The 14,679-nt window shown below is 40.3% G+C and overlaps 1 pseudogene; it reads right to left on the minus strand.

Annotated features, from left to right (window-relative positions):
* Positions 1-12,882: 12,882 nt before the first annotated feature.
* On the minus strand, positions 12,883-13,333 carry LOC124517560 (calmodulin-1-like; annotated as a pseudogene).
* Between the last annotated feature and the right edge of the window lie 1,346 nt (positions 13,334-14,679).

The raw sequence follows: 14,679 nt of genomic DNA on the forward strand, positions 1-14,679 counted from the left end.
ACAAGCACCATGGCAATCCACCCCAGTAAGCGAAGCAGCGCCATCTAGTGGAGAACGGAGTCATTACACTAAGTCGCACCGAGCTGGGCTAACCTCGCTCTTCAGGAACACAAGTCTCTCCGCCTGCTTAGTTTATGGACTATAAAGTGCTTCATAGTTTGACTTCTAGGGGAAAATGAAGTAATTTCAGTCACATTTCAGTCTGTTCATTGGTCCATCTATTTAGTTTTCTTTCTTTTTTTTCTTTTTTCTCTTTTTTGTTTCTTTTCTTTTTCTTGAATACAGAAAGAAAAAAATTCATTTTTATTTTCAATTTTTATTAATATTTTTCTTTAACTTTTCTCTACTGTATTTTTTACTTCTGTGTAAATTTTTTCAAATTCTATTTTACTTCCATCATTTCATTTTAGTCTACTTCAGTATATTCATTTTTTAAAAATTCCAAACGATTTTCTTTTTTTCTTATTTCCCCTTTTATTCTCTAATCTATCAAGCTGCTTTCAACACCCATACCAAAACACACCTAGGATCTAGCTTCATTTATTAGATTTTTTTTGTGTGTGCTTGTTTTCAATTTTTCAATTTTAATATTTTTTTAATTTTAATTTTTTCACTTCATTAATTCCTTTTCTCTCTTCAAAACAATGAAACCAAGGAACCCACCCCAAAATAAAGAGCAGGAAGAAACAACAGCCAGGGACTTAACCAACACAGAGATAAGAAGATGTCTGAACCAGAATTTAGAATCACGATGATAAGAATGCTAGCTGGAGTCGAAAATAGATTAGAATCCCTTTCTGCGGAGATAAAAGAGGTAAAGCTAGTTAGGATAAAATAAAAAATGCTATAACTGAGCTGTAATCTCGAATGGAGGCCACGGAGGCAAGGATGGATGAGGCAGAACAGAAAATCAGTGATATAGAAGACAAACTTATGGAGAATAATGAAGCAGAAAAAAAGAGGGAAACTAAGGCAAAAGAGCACAATTTAAGAATTAGAGAAATCAGTGACTCATTAAAAAGGAACAACATCGGAATCATAGGGTCCCAGAAGAGGAACAGAGAGAAATAGGGGTAGAAGGGGTATGTGAGCAAATTATATTGGAAAACTTTCCTAACCTGGGGAAAGACACAGACATCAAAATCCAGGAAGTACAGAGGACTCCCACTAGATTCAACAAAAACCGACCATTAACTAGGCATATCATAGTCAAATTCACAAAATACTCAGGCAAAGAGAGAATCATGAAAGCAGCAAGGGAAAAAAAATCCTTAACCTACAAGGGAAGACAGATCAGGTTTGCAGCAGACCTATCCACAGAAACTTGACAGACCAGAAAGGAGTGGCAGAATATATTCAATGTGGAACATATGCAGCCAAGAATTCTTTATCCAGCAAGGCTGTCATTCAAAATAGAAGGAGAGATAAAAAGTTTCCCAGGCAAACAAAAATTAAAGGAGTTTGTGACCACTAAACCAGCCCTGCAAGAAATTTTAAGGGGGACTCTCTGAGGGGAGAAAAGATGGGGAAAAAATATATATATATACATATATATATATATATATGTATATATATATTTATATATTTTTATATATTTATGTATATAATATATATTTTTTAATATATAAATATATTATATATAGTCACAAACTCATTGATAGTAATACCATAATAGTAGGGGACTTCAAGACCCCACTCACAGCAATAGACAGATCTTCTAATCAAAAAATCAACAAGGAAACAATGGCTTTGAATGACACATTGGACCAGATGGACTTAACAGATATATTCAGAACATTTCATCCTAAAGCAGTGGAATATACATTCTTCTCCAGTGCACACAGAACGTTTTCCAGAATAGACCACATACTGGGACACAAATCAGCCCTCAACAAGTACAAAAAGATCAAGATCATACCGTGCATATTTTCAGACCACAACACTATGAAACTTGAAATCAACCACAAGAAAAAATTTGGAAAGGTAACAAATACTTGGAGACTAAAGAACATCCTACTAAAGAATGAATGACCTAACCAAGAAGTTAAAGAGGAAATTAAAAAGTTCATGGAGGCCAATGAAAATCATAACACCACAACCCAAAACTTCTGGGATGCAGGAAAGGCAGTCATAAGAGGAAAGTATATAGCAATCCAGGCCTTCCTAAAGAAGGAAGAAAGATCTCAGATACACAACCTAACCTTACACCTTAAAGAGCTGGAGAAAGAACAGCAAACAAGACCCCAAACCAGCAGAAGACAGGAAATAATAAAGTTTAGAGCAAAAATTAATGCTATCGAAACAACAACAACAACAACAACAACAACAACAAAAATAGTAGAACAGATCAATGGTTGTTTGAAAGCTGGTTCTTTGAAAGAATTAACAAAACTGATAAACCCCTTGCCAGTTTGATCACAAAGTAAAAGGAAAGGACCCAAATAAATAAAATCAAGAATGAAAGAGGAGAGATCACAACCAACACAGCAGAAATAAAAACAATAATAAGAGAATATTATGAGCAATTATATGCCAATAAAATGGGCAATCTGAAAGAAATGGACAAATTCCTAGAAACAAATACACTATCAAAACTGAAACGGGAAAAAATAGAAAATTTGAACAGACCCATAAGCAGTAAAGAAATTGCATTAGAAATCAAAAATCTCTCCAAAAAACGAGTCTGGGGCCAGATGGGTTTCCAGAGGAATGCTACCAAACATTTAAGGAAGAGTTCTCTTCCTATTTTCTATTGAATACCTATTCTCTTGAAGCTGTTCCAAAAAATAGAAATGGGAGGAAAACTTCCAAACTCTTTCTATGAAAGCAGCATTACCTTGATTCCAAAACCAGAGACCCCACTAAAAAGGAGAACTATAGACCAATTTCCCTGATGAACATGGATGCAAAAATCCTCAACAAGATATTAGCCAACCGGATCCAACAATACATTAAAAACATTATTCACCAAGACCAAGTGGGATTTATACCTGGGATGCAGGGCTGGTTCAATATCCACAAACCAATCAATGTGATTCATCACATCAATGAAAGAAAGGACAAGAACCATAAGATCCTCTCAATAGATGCAGAGAAAGCATTTGACAAAATACAGCACCCTTTCTTGATAAAAACCCTCAAGAAAGCAGGGATAGAAGGACCATACCTCAAGATCATAAAAGCCATATATGAAAGACCCAATGCTAATATCATCCTAAATGGGGGAAAAACAGAGCTTTCCCCCTAAGGTCAGGAACAAGACAGGGATGTCCACTCTCGCCACTGTTATACAACACAGCTTTGGAAATCTTAGCCTCTGCAATCAGACTACACAAAGAAATAAAAGGCATCCAAATCAGCCAATAGGAGGTCAAACTTTTGCTCTTCACAGATGACGTGATCCATATGGAAAACCCAAACATTCCACCAAAAAACTGCTAGAACTGATTCATGAATTCAGCAAAGTTGCAGGAAATAAAATCGGTTGCATTCCTATACACCAACAATGAAGCAACAGAAAGAGAAATCAAGGAATTGATCCCATTTACAATTGCACTAAAAACCATAAAATGCCTCGGAATAAATCTAACCAAAGAGGTGAAAAATCTACACACTGAAAACTATAAAAAGCTTATGAAAGAAATTGAAGAAGACACACACACACACACACACACACACACACACTGGAAAAAGATTCCATGCTCCTGGATAGGAAGAACAAATATTGATAAAATGTCAATACTACCCAAAGTAATCTACATATTCAATGCAATCCCTATCAAAATAACACCAGCATTCTTCACAGAGCTAGAACAAATAATCCTAAAATTTGTATGGAACCAGAAAAGACCCCAAATATCCAAAGCAATCTTGAAAACGAAAACCAGAGCAGGAGGCATCACAATCCTGCACTTCAAGCTATATTACAAATCTATAATCATCAAGACAGTATGGTTACTGGCACAAAGACAGACACTCAGATCAATGAAACACAATAGAGAAGCCAGAAATGGACCCACAAACATATGGCCAACTAATCTTTGACAAAGGAGGAAAGAATATCCAATGGAATAGACAGTCTCTTCAGCAAGTGGTGCTGGGCAAATTGGACAGCGACATGCAGACGAATGAACCTGGACCACTTTCTTACACCATACACAAAAACAAACTCAAAATGGATGAAAGACCTAAATATAAGACAGGAAGCCATCAAAATCCTCGAGGAGAAAGAAGGCAAAAACCTCTTTGATCTCGGCAGTAGCAACTTCTTCCTCAACACATCTTCAGAGGCAAGGGAAACAAAAGCAAAAATGAACTATTGGGACCTCATCAAAATAAAAACCTTCTGCACAGTGAAGGAAACAATCAGCAAAACTAAAAGGCAACCGACAGAATGGGAGAAGATATTTGCAAACAACATATCAGATAAAGGGTTACTATCCAAAATCTATAAAGAACTTATCAAACTCAACACCCAAAAAACAAATAATCCAGTGAAGAAATGGGCAAAAGACACGAACAGACACTTCTCCAAAGAAGACATCCAGATGGCCAACCGACACACGAACAGACACTACTCCAAAGACATCCAGATGGCCAACCGTTGAAAAAAATGCTCAACGTCATTCATCATCAGGGAAATACAAATCAAAACCACAATGAGATAGCACCTCACACCTGTCAGAATGGCTAACATTAACAACTCAAGGCAACAACAGATGTTGGCGAGGATGCGGAGAAAGAGGATCTCTTTTGCACTGCTGGTGGGAATGCAACCTGGTGCAGCCACTCTGGAAAACAGTATGGGAGTTCCTCAAAAAATTAAAAATAGAACTAGCCTATGGCCCAGCAATTGCACTACTAGGCATTTATCCAAGGGATACAGGTATGCTATTTCAAAGGGACACATGTACCCCCATGTTTATGGCAGCACTATCAACAATAGCCAAAGTATGCAAAGAGCCTAAATGTCCATCGATGGATGAATGGATAAAGAAGATGTGGTATATATATATGCAATGGAGTATTACTCGGCAATCAAAAAGAATGAAATCTTGCCATTTGCAACTACGTGAATGGCACTGGAGGGTATTATGCTAAATGAAATTAGTCAGTCAGAGAAAGACAAAAATCATATGACTTCACTCATAGAAGGACTTTAAAGACAAAACAGATGAACACAAGGGAAGGGAAACAAAAATAATATAAAGACAGGGAGGGGGACAAAACAGAAGAGACTGTTGGAGAACAAACAGGGTTACTGGAGGGGTTGTGGGAGGGGGGATGGGCTAAATGAGTAAGGGGCATTAAGGAATCTATTCCTGAAATCATTGTTGCACTATATGCTAACTAATTTGGATATAAATTTAAAAAATAAATTTAAATAAATAAATAATAAAGTACACAGACTTTGAGCATTCAGTGATGTATAGAATTGTTGAATCTCTGTGTTGTGCACCTGAAACTCATATAACTTTGTATGTCAACTACACTTTAATAATAAAAATAAATAATATATAAAGTGCACAGACGGACTTCTTAAAGTATCAGCAAGCAGAGGAACAGAAGAAATGAGTTAACATACAGACTTGCTTAGTTTACCTAGGTTGTGATTATTTAGGAAAGTTCAAGGAGCAAATTGCATTTTAAAGCTGAGCAGGATGGTCTTCAAATAGGCCTTTATTTATTTATTATTATTTTTATTACTCCAATCCAGTTCACATTTCCCTTCCTGAACAGCATTCCTATTTTAGCATCTCGTTTACCTTCCAACTTGGCCATTTATCAGTTTTCCATGCACAAGACTTCTATCCTCAGCAGGACTGGGAGTTTTGGGCAGAGCAAAATCATAACACTCTCCCACATGCTTTGCATACAGTAACTGTTCAATAAATATTTGTTGTATGAATCCGTGAATAAATACATGCAGATGAGCTGTCAGCTAAACCACCAACACCAAATAAAACAGCTCCAGAGGGGAAAGGATTGTAGACCAGAGAGAGCCTTAGATTTAGGGCCTCCAGTCTCTGCTTCCTCAGTCTGTAACCTGTGAACCAGTGGGATCCAAAAGAAATATAGTGCAAGCTGCTCACACAGGCTACCTATGTAGTTTTATTTTTTTTAAGTAATCCTATTTTTAAAAAGCAAAAATAAAAATGAAACTAACATTGCAATGTGTGTTAACTAGCTGGAATTTAAATAAAAAATTGGAGGAAAAAAGTAAAAATAAACGGGTGAAGCTAATTTTAATAACATATTTTATTTAACCTAATGTGTCTAAAATATTTCATCAGGATGTCTGGATGGCTTATTTGGTGGAACATGTGACTCTTGATCTTGGGGTTGTGAGTTTGAGCCCCAAGTTGGGTATAGAGATTACTTCAAAATGAAAAATCTTAAATAAATAAATAATAAAATATTAATTCATCATGTACTCAACATAAACTACTAATGCAATATTTCCATTCTTTATTTCATACCATTTTTGAATCTGGTATGTATTTCACACTTACATTTTGAATCTGGTTAGTACATCTCAATTTGGACCAGCCACATTTCAAGTACTCAGAAGCTACATGTGGCTGGTGGCTGTCACAGTGGAGAACACAGGTCCAGAGGCGTGTTGGCTATGAGTAGGCCTCATTTTCCTTATTTGGAAATTGGAACGGCACCTTCCTCACAGGGCTTCAGTGAAGATTCACCAATGGAATGTGAGGATGTGTGATGGCTTATAACACAAAGGCCCATTTCTTGCTTATGCTACACATCTACTGAGCAGAGTAGGGACTCTTAGAGTGTCCATTATGCCCTTTTACATTTTGGGAGGGCAAAGTAAGTCATATGGCCACACCTACACTTCAGTGGGAGTGAAGAATTACAATCCTACCATGCATCTGACAGGCAGAAAGCAAGAAGTATTTGAAGTCTAAATCAGAGAGTATTTCAGAACAGTTATTCATTCCAACAATCAGTTTTACGAACTTCCTGAAGAACTCATTCTGTAGCCCAAACTACCACCAGAGATCACATTTTAAACATGGGATTTTCTCCCAGCACAGTTTGCGTTTGGGGCTAAGAACGAGGGAAGTACATCAGACATCTTAAAAGCAGCAAATTCCAAAGGTCTTCATCGTGTTGTGCCTTTGCAAATGCTGATCCTGCCTGGAACAGTCCTCACTGGTCAAGAGTCAAGTCAGATACCACTTGTTTTGTTCAGTTTTTTGTCAGATCTCTCCCACATGTTGGGCACTGTCTTAAGGAGCTGGGGAAACCTCAAGCTCCTAAACAAAACAAACAGATCAAGTCTCTACTTTTACATTTATTTATTTATTTTTGAGAGAGAGAGAGAGAGAGAGAGAGAGAGGGAGGGAGAGAGAGAGAGAGAGAGAGAGAATGCACATGTGAGCCAGGCAGGGCCAAAGAGAGAGGAAAAGAGAGAATCCCAAACAGGCTCCATGCTGTCAGCACCGAGTCCAACGTGGGGCTTGCTCTCACAAACCATGAGATCATGACCTGAGCTGAAATCAAGTGAGTGGATGCTCAACCAACTGAGCCACCCAGGTGCCCCTCAAGCCTCTACCTTTAATGGAGCGTACTTTCTGATGTCCCATATAGAGCGAGATCTTTCCCCCCCCAGGTGGCCCACTTTCCATTACAGTCTACGGCAGAAGAGCCACTTGTTGAGATGTCTTTCTCTCTCACTTCTGGGGAGAAGATTCAGTCTTACTCGTGTTTAGCATCAGCTTCTTGAGAACCACAGAGTGAGAAGACAAGGCTATTAAAGGTCAGCCTCCCGGGCACGTTGATGGCTTAGTGGCTTAAGCATCCAACTCTTGATTCCAGCTCAGGTCATGATCTCATGGTTTGGGGATTTAAGCCCTGCTTTGTGTTGTGCTGACAGTGCAGAGCCCGCTTGAGATTCACTCTCTCCCTCTCTCTCTGCCCTCCCCCCCCCCCCCACACACACACATAGTCTCTCTCTCTTTCTCTCAAAATAGATAAATACACATTTAAAAAAAATAAAAATTAGGGGCGCCTGTGTGGCTCAGTTGGTTAAGTGTCTGACTTTGGCTCCTGGCTCTGTGCTGACAGCTCAGAGCGTGGAGCCTGCTTCAGATTCTGTGTCTCCCTCTCTCTCTGCCCCTCTGCCCGCTGGTGCGCTCTCTGTCTCTCTCTCTCTCTCTCTCTCAAAAATAAATAAACATTAACATTAAAAAATAAATAAGTAAAAGGTCAGCCTCTGAAACAAAAATTCAAATGAGTTTGGTACAAATTCAAATTCGATGAGTTTGGTACAGAAGCGACTCCCCTGGGAGAGAGCTGCAGATGAGTGTCTTCTGAATCTAGGGACACGTGGCAATTAAATTTTCTTACGGGGCTTTCCTGTTGCTGCCTGTGCTCTCGGTCTGCACGCGGTAAAGACTCACTGCCCAACACCTCAGAACGCTGGGTGCCAGGCATAGAACTGAATCTCTGCATCTTCTGGGGTGGGGGGAGTGCAGGCTGGGCTCAGGGCCACCATGAAGCTGGGGGGAAGGTGCTATGTGCGCTGGCGGCCTTGATCGAGAGGTGCGCCTTCTCCAGCTCAGATGTTACCCCGGGCTCCTTCCGCCTGCCTGCTGTACGGGGTACGTGATTCCCAAGCTACGGGTCCTCGGCAGGGGGCTGTGTTGGACACCAGATATTGATCATAAAATTCACCTCTTAGGATGCCTGCTTATCATATCTGGCCCCCAAATGATTAACATAAAAATTATTTATTCTTCTAATTATAACTCCTCAATGAAGGAGCGGTGGGCATTTTGGGAAGAAGACACAGGCATGGAGGCTTCGCTGAGGCTGAGTTCACAAAGGCTGTCAGATTTAAGGATTTATGCATGTTAGAGACATACCCCTTAAAGCGAGTGTAGACTTCTGATCATTCTTTTGCCAGTGAGAAAATCTGGCCCAGAGATTAGAAGGGCCCTGCTCAAGTTCACATGAGTTTACTTACATAAAGTCTGTTTGCTTGGAGACTGTCACGGAAGCTATAACTTTCCTCTGTACAGTATTCCTGCGTTTGAAGGAACCCTCTCTTTTCACTGGGCGTGATCATTCTGAGGGCCCTTCAGTCCCCACACCCAGGTGACCCCAGGAGTGGGGAGGTGCTCCAGTAGGGTATCCCGCCCATAAAGGGGGACCATGAGGCTGGATCTGCTGATTCTTTGAGATTTGGGTCATGTCACTAAAGTGACATGGGGGGAGGGGTGTGGTGAAACTTTCTCTATCTTGGTTGTGGTGTTGGTTACCAGCGAATTTGTTTGTCAAAACTCTTAGAACTAAATACCAGAAATGGTGAATATTACTGTCTGTAAATTGTACCTTGATGGGGATCAGAATATGCCGCCCCAAAATATGTCACTTTGGCATAAGGATTATTTTTAGCTAAAGGCAGCTGAGAATCAACAGATGCATGAAGGTTTCTTGCCCTCTTCTTATTTGCTTAAAAGCAGGGCATAAATTTCCCATTGTGAAGGTGTCTCCCCTCCCTTTCACCAGAAAGAGTGACTCTTATCACTGTAGATGAGGGGCTGGCACTGAGAGGAGTTTGCATAAACACACCTTACTAAAAATAACCAGTATCTTCCATTATTTGTCCCATATATTTGCTGGTCACTTTCCCATGATTTATCATCCCTTGCAACCTAAAGCCTCTTTCCTTCCTTAAAAGGGAATATAAATCCCGAGTCTAACCAGTTCTTGGAGTTTCACTGCTTTTCTGTGAACTCCCATGCATGTGAATATTAATTAAAATGCATGTCTTTTCCCCGTTAACCTGCCTTTTTTTTTTTTTGGTTTACTTCACAGGCCTCTAGTACCTGAAGCTAAGAGGGTAGAGGAAAACTTTTTCCTTCTTGACAAGCTCAGTTTAAAAAAAAAATTAAAAATAAATCCCTTCCTGAGAAATGTTTATGTGATATTAGTAATTGTGGGTAAAGGAAGAAAGATCACAAAACAGAATGTTTAGTTTGATGTTATAATGAACATCTGTGTTTTGAATTTGAGTTTGAATTTGCCCCAAACCTTCCTTTCCTTCTGGGAGCCTACCTCTCCCTGATTCTGGATGGTATGGATGTAACTGTCAAACATAAGGCCCTAGCCCTGTCTGGTCAAAGGAGCAGGTAAAGGGGTACCTGGGTGGTTCAACTGGTTAAGTGTTTTACTCCTGATTATGACTCAGGTCATGATCTCACGATTCGTGGGATTGAGTCCTGCATTGGGCTCTGTGCTGACAGTGCAGAGCCTGCTTGGGATTCCTTCTCTCCCTCTCTCTCTGCCCTCCTCTGCACATGCATGCACGTGTCTCTCTCTCTCAAAATAAATGAATAAACATTTTTTAAAAAACAACACAGAAGCAGGTACATGACTCTGCCTGAGCTGATAACAGTAGCCCTGTGTCCTGGGGAACATACCTAAAGAAAGCCTGTGACTGAAGCAGGGCCAAGCAGAGCTCGCCTTTACATTTATAGACAGTCGGTCTCATTACTGTTCTTGGTACTATTTCCTACCATTTGACTTTAAAATGGAAGCACAAAACCTCAGTTTCTGCCATCATTCATGTCACTCTGCTGAGGGAAACCAGCCTGAGTGAGCTAAGTTAAGAATCACTGTTCCTGCCATAGGCGATGCCCATCCTCAACCCAGCCCCCTCCTACCAAACTCTGGTCTTAAAAAAGCTGGACCCCCATTGAGGGTCGATGAGAGTTCTAGCGGCTCCATACCCTCACCAACACTTGGTATTGTCAGAACCAAAACTTTTGCTAATTCATGAGCATAAACTAGGATCTTGTGGATTTTTTAATTTTTATTATCTTTTCAAATGTTTATTTATTTTTGAAAGAGAGACAGATTGTGAGTGGCGGGGGGTGGGGGGGGTGGGGAATGGCAGAGAGAGGGAGACACAGAATCTGAAGCAGGCTCCACGTTATCAGCACAGAGCCCTACATGGGGCTCGAACTCACGAACTGTGAGATCATGACCTGAGCCGAAGTTGGAGGCTTACCCAACGGAGCCATCCAGGTGCCCAGGGATTTTGTGTTTCAAATTTGCATTTCTCTGATTATCATGAGGGTGAGAATCTTTTCATGTTTATCAGGCATGTGGGTTTCCTCATCTGTGAATTCTTTTGTTTGTTTGAAGTTAATAGTCCTTTTATTGCAGGGGGATCGGAGGGGGAGACTAGAATTTGCAATTTGGAATGGATGTAAATTGTAATTTCTTAAACAGCAATGTTGATGGTTGTGCTGATGTCCACAACCCCCAGCCTTCTCTGCTGGCTCCCAGTCATGGTTCAGAAGGTTTTAAAAAACAGAGTCAGGGGCACCTGGGTGGGTCACTCTGTTAAGCATCTGACTTTCCCTCAGGTCATGATTTCAGAGTTCATCGTGAGTTCACACCCTGCACTGAGTGAGGTCGAGCCCCACTTTGAGATCCACACCTCCACGCTGGCAGTGCAGAGCCTGCATGGGATTCTCTCTCTCTGCCCCTCACTCACTTGCCCCCCACCTCAGGAAAAAAAAAAAAAAAAGGAAAGAAAGAAAGGATTAAAAAAAATAAAGGGTCGAAGATGCTCCTTTGGTAAAGGTTTCTTTTTAAAAATTTTTGTGAACGGTGATAACCTGACACCCATTTCACTCTAGTATAATTCAGACAATGCTAAACCCAACACATACAGCGTGCCACCAGGGTGTGTCACTGTCACCATGAGTCAGGGCACACAGAAGGGCCAGAGAACCATCCTACTCTGTCTACACAATTTATCCTGCACCCATTTTTCTGCACAACGTCCTGAGGGAAACTATTTATAAATAAGTGAGTTTTTTGCAGGTAACGAGCTATGACAATTTATAATTTTCTTTAATGTTTATTTATTTTGAGAGAGAGAGAGAGAAAGCAGGGGAGGGGCAGAGAGAGAGGGAGAGAGAGAATCCCAAGCAGGCTCCACGCTGTCAGCACAGAACCCGACACAGGGCTAGAACCCACGAACCATGAGATCATAAACTGAGCCAACCCCAAGAGTCGGATGCTTAATCAACTGAGCCACCCAGGTGCCCCCAGCTATGACAATTTATAGTAACAAATTGAACTAGATCCTATTTAAATAGGTCTTGAATTTTTTTTTTTTTTCATTTTTTAACACAAATGCCTGACTGGGCTCAATTGTCAAGCTACATGCATGAAAAACTGGGCAGCCCGAACAGTGTGTCAGTCCTTGGCCAATGGAACTGCAAGGAGTCCACTAAGTGCTTCCTTATCATTAAGGTAGTACAAGTATTTATACTGTGAAACTGATGTGTAGCTCAATCTCTAGGGAACAAAACCACCAACCAATATATGCAGGTTTTGTGTGTGGAACAGAAGGTACTTTTGACGTGCAGTTTGGTATATAGAAATAGAATGAGTAAATTTTTTTTTTTTTTTGCAAGATCTAAGTAAAAGATTCTATTTGATTCTTCTAGAAAGGGGGAAAAATGGAAAGTCGGGGGTGCCTCGCTGGCTCAGTTAGTAAGGCATGTGACTCTTGATCTCAGGGTTATAAGTTCGAGCCCCACGTTGGGTATAGAGATTTCTTAAAAATGAAATCTTAGGGGCGCCTGGGTGGCTCAGTCGGTTAAACGTCCGACTTCGGCTCAGGTCATGATCTCACGGTCCGTGAGTTCGAGCCCCGCGTCGGGCTCTGTGCTGACAGCTCAGAGCCTGGAACCCATTTCAGATTCTGTGTCTCCCTCTCTCTCTGACCCTCCCCTGTTCATGCTCTGTCTCTCTCTGTCTCAAAAATAAATAAACGTTAAAAAAAAAATTTAAAAAAAAATGAAATCTTAGAAAAAAGTTCAAAGTAGGTCTTCATTCTGCAGTCATCATCTGTATGAATTCTTCATAGTCGGCTTATCCATCTCCATCAGTAGGTGCTTCTTGATCATTTCATCTACTTCTTCATCTGTTAGTTTTTCTCCCCAGTGTGTCATGACAAAATGGAGTTCTGCACATTGAGGTAACCAGTGCCATCCTTGTCAGACTCAGAATGCCTCACGATTCCTTCTTTACTGTCTGTGTCTTTCATTTGCCTAGCCATCGCAGTCAAAAATTCTGGGAAGTCAATGGTGCCATTATTGTCAACGTCCGCTTTGTTGATCACATCCTGCAATTCAGCTTCTGCTGGGTTCTGACTCAGTGACCTCTTGACTGTTCCAAGTTCCAAGTTCCTTTGTTGCGATGGTGCCGTGATCATCTCTGTCAAATTGGGAGAAGGCTTCTTGACGTCAGTAATCTGTTCTTCAGTTAGCTCATCAGCCATTGCACTGGGGCAGCTGCGTCCCCAGCTGGCCACCGTCCATTCCCATCTGCGAATTCTTCATTGATGGCTTTTGTTCAATTTTCTGTTGCATTATTTGTCTTTTTCTGGTTAATTTCTGAGATTTGTTTCTCAATGTATTCTGTGTACTGATTCTTTGTTAGCTAAATATATTGAATTGATCTTATCTCATGTGTGACTCATTTAATTTTTTTACTTTTAAAATATTTATTTTTAGGGGCGCCTGGTTGGCTCAGTTGGTTAAGTGTCTGATTCTTGATTTCGTCTCAGGTCATGATCTCACAGTGTGTTGATTCAAGCCCTGCATCTGGCTCCACACTGACAGTGAAGAGTCTGCTTAGGATTCTCTCTCTCCATCTCTAACCCTCCCTCCCTCTCTCTGTCTCAAAATAAATAAACTTTTTAAAAGTTTTGAAAAAATAAGGGGCATTCACTTTTGAATGTCCTCTCTCTGTAAATACTCTAAAAAACTTTTGCCTGCTGCTCAATAAATACATAAATTAATTAATAAATAACAAAATATATATATATATATCTTTTTGTTGAACAGAATGAAGATTTTTATTTTATTTTATTTTTAAAATTTTTTTAACGTTTATTTATTTTTGAGACAGAGAGAGACAGAGCATGAACGGGGGAGGGGCAGAGAGAGAGGGAGACACAGAATCCGAAGCAGGCTCCAGGCTCTGAGCCATCAGCCCAGAGCCCGATGCAGGGCTCGAACTCATGGACCGCGAGATCATGACCTGAGCTGAAGTCGGATGCTTAACCGACTGAACCACCCAGGCGCCCCTGGAATGAAGATTTTTAATGTAATTAAATGTATCACTCTTTTCTGAAAGTTTATGATTTTTTATATCTTAAGTAAGAAATTCTTCTCTATTTTTAAGTTCAAAAATTTTTCAGTTTTTCTTTTTGTGATGCCTGGCTGGCTCAGTGGTACAGCATGTGACTCTTGATCTTGGTGTTGTGAGTTCCAGCCCCACATTGGGTGTAGAGATCATTTAAAAATAAAATCTTTTTTTTTTCCTTTTTAATGTGTATTTATTTTTGAGAGAGAGAGACAGTGTGAGTTGGGGAGGAGCAGAGAGAGAAAGGGAGACACAGAATCCAAAGTAGGGTCCAGGCTCTGAGCTATCAGCACAGAGCCCAGCACAGGGCTCAAACCCACGAACCATGAGATCATGACCCGAGCCAAAGTCGGACGCTTAACCGACTGAGCCACCCAGGCGCCCCAAAACCAAAATCTTAAAATAAATAAATAAATAAAAATGTTTCTTTTTACATTTAGGTTTGTAGTTCACCTGGAATTCACTTTTTGTATATGC

This window comes from Lynx rufus, unplaced genomic scaffold (genome assembly GCF_022079265.1).
Source record: "Lynx rufus isolate CCGP_SWC_20201006 ecotype Redwood Valley unplaced genomic scaffold, mLynRuf1.p SCAF_22, whole genome shotgun sequence".
In the NCBI taxonomy this organism is placed as follows: domain Eukaryota; kingdom Metazoa; phylum Chordata; class Mammalia; order Carnivora; family Felidae; genus Lynx; species Lynx rufus.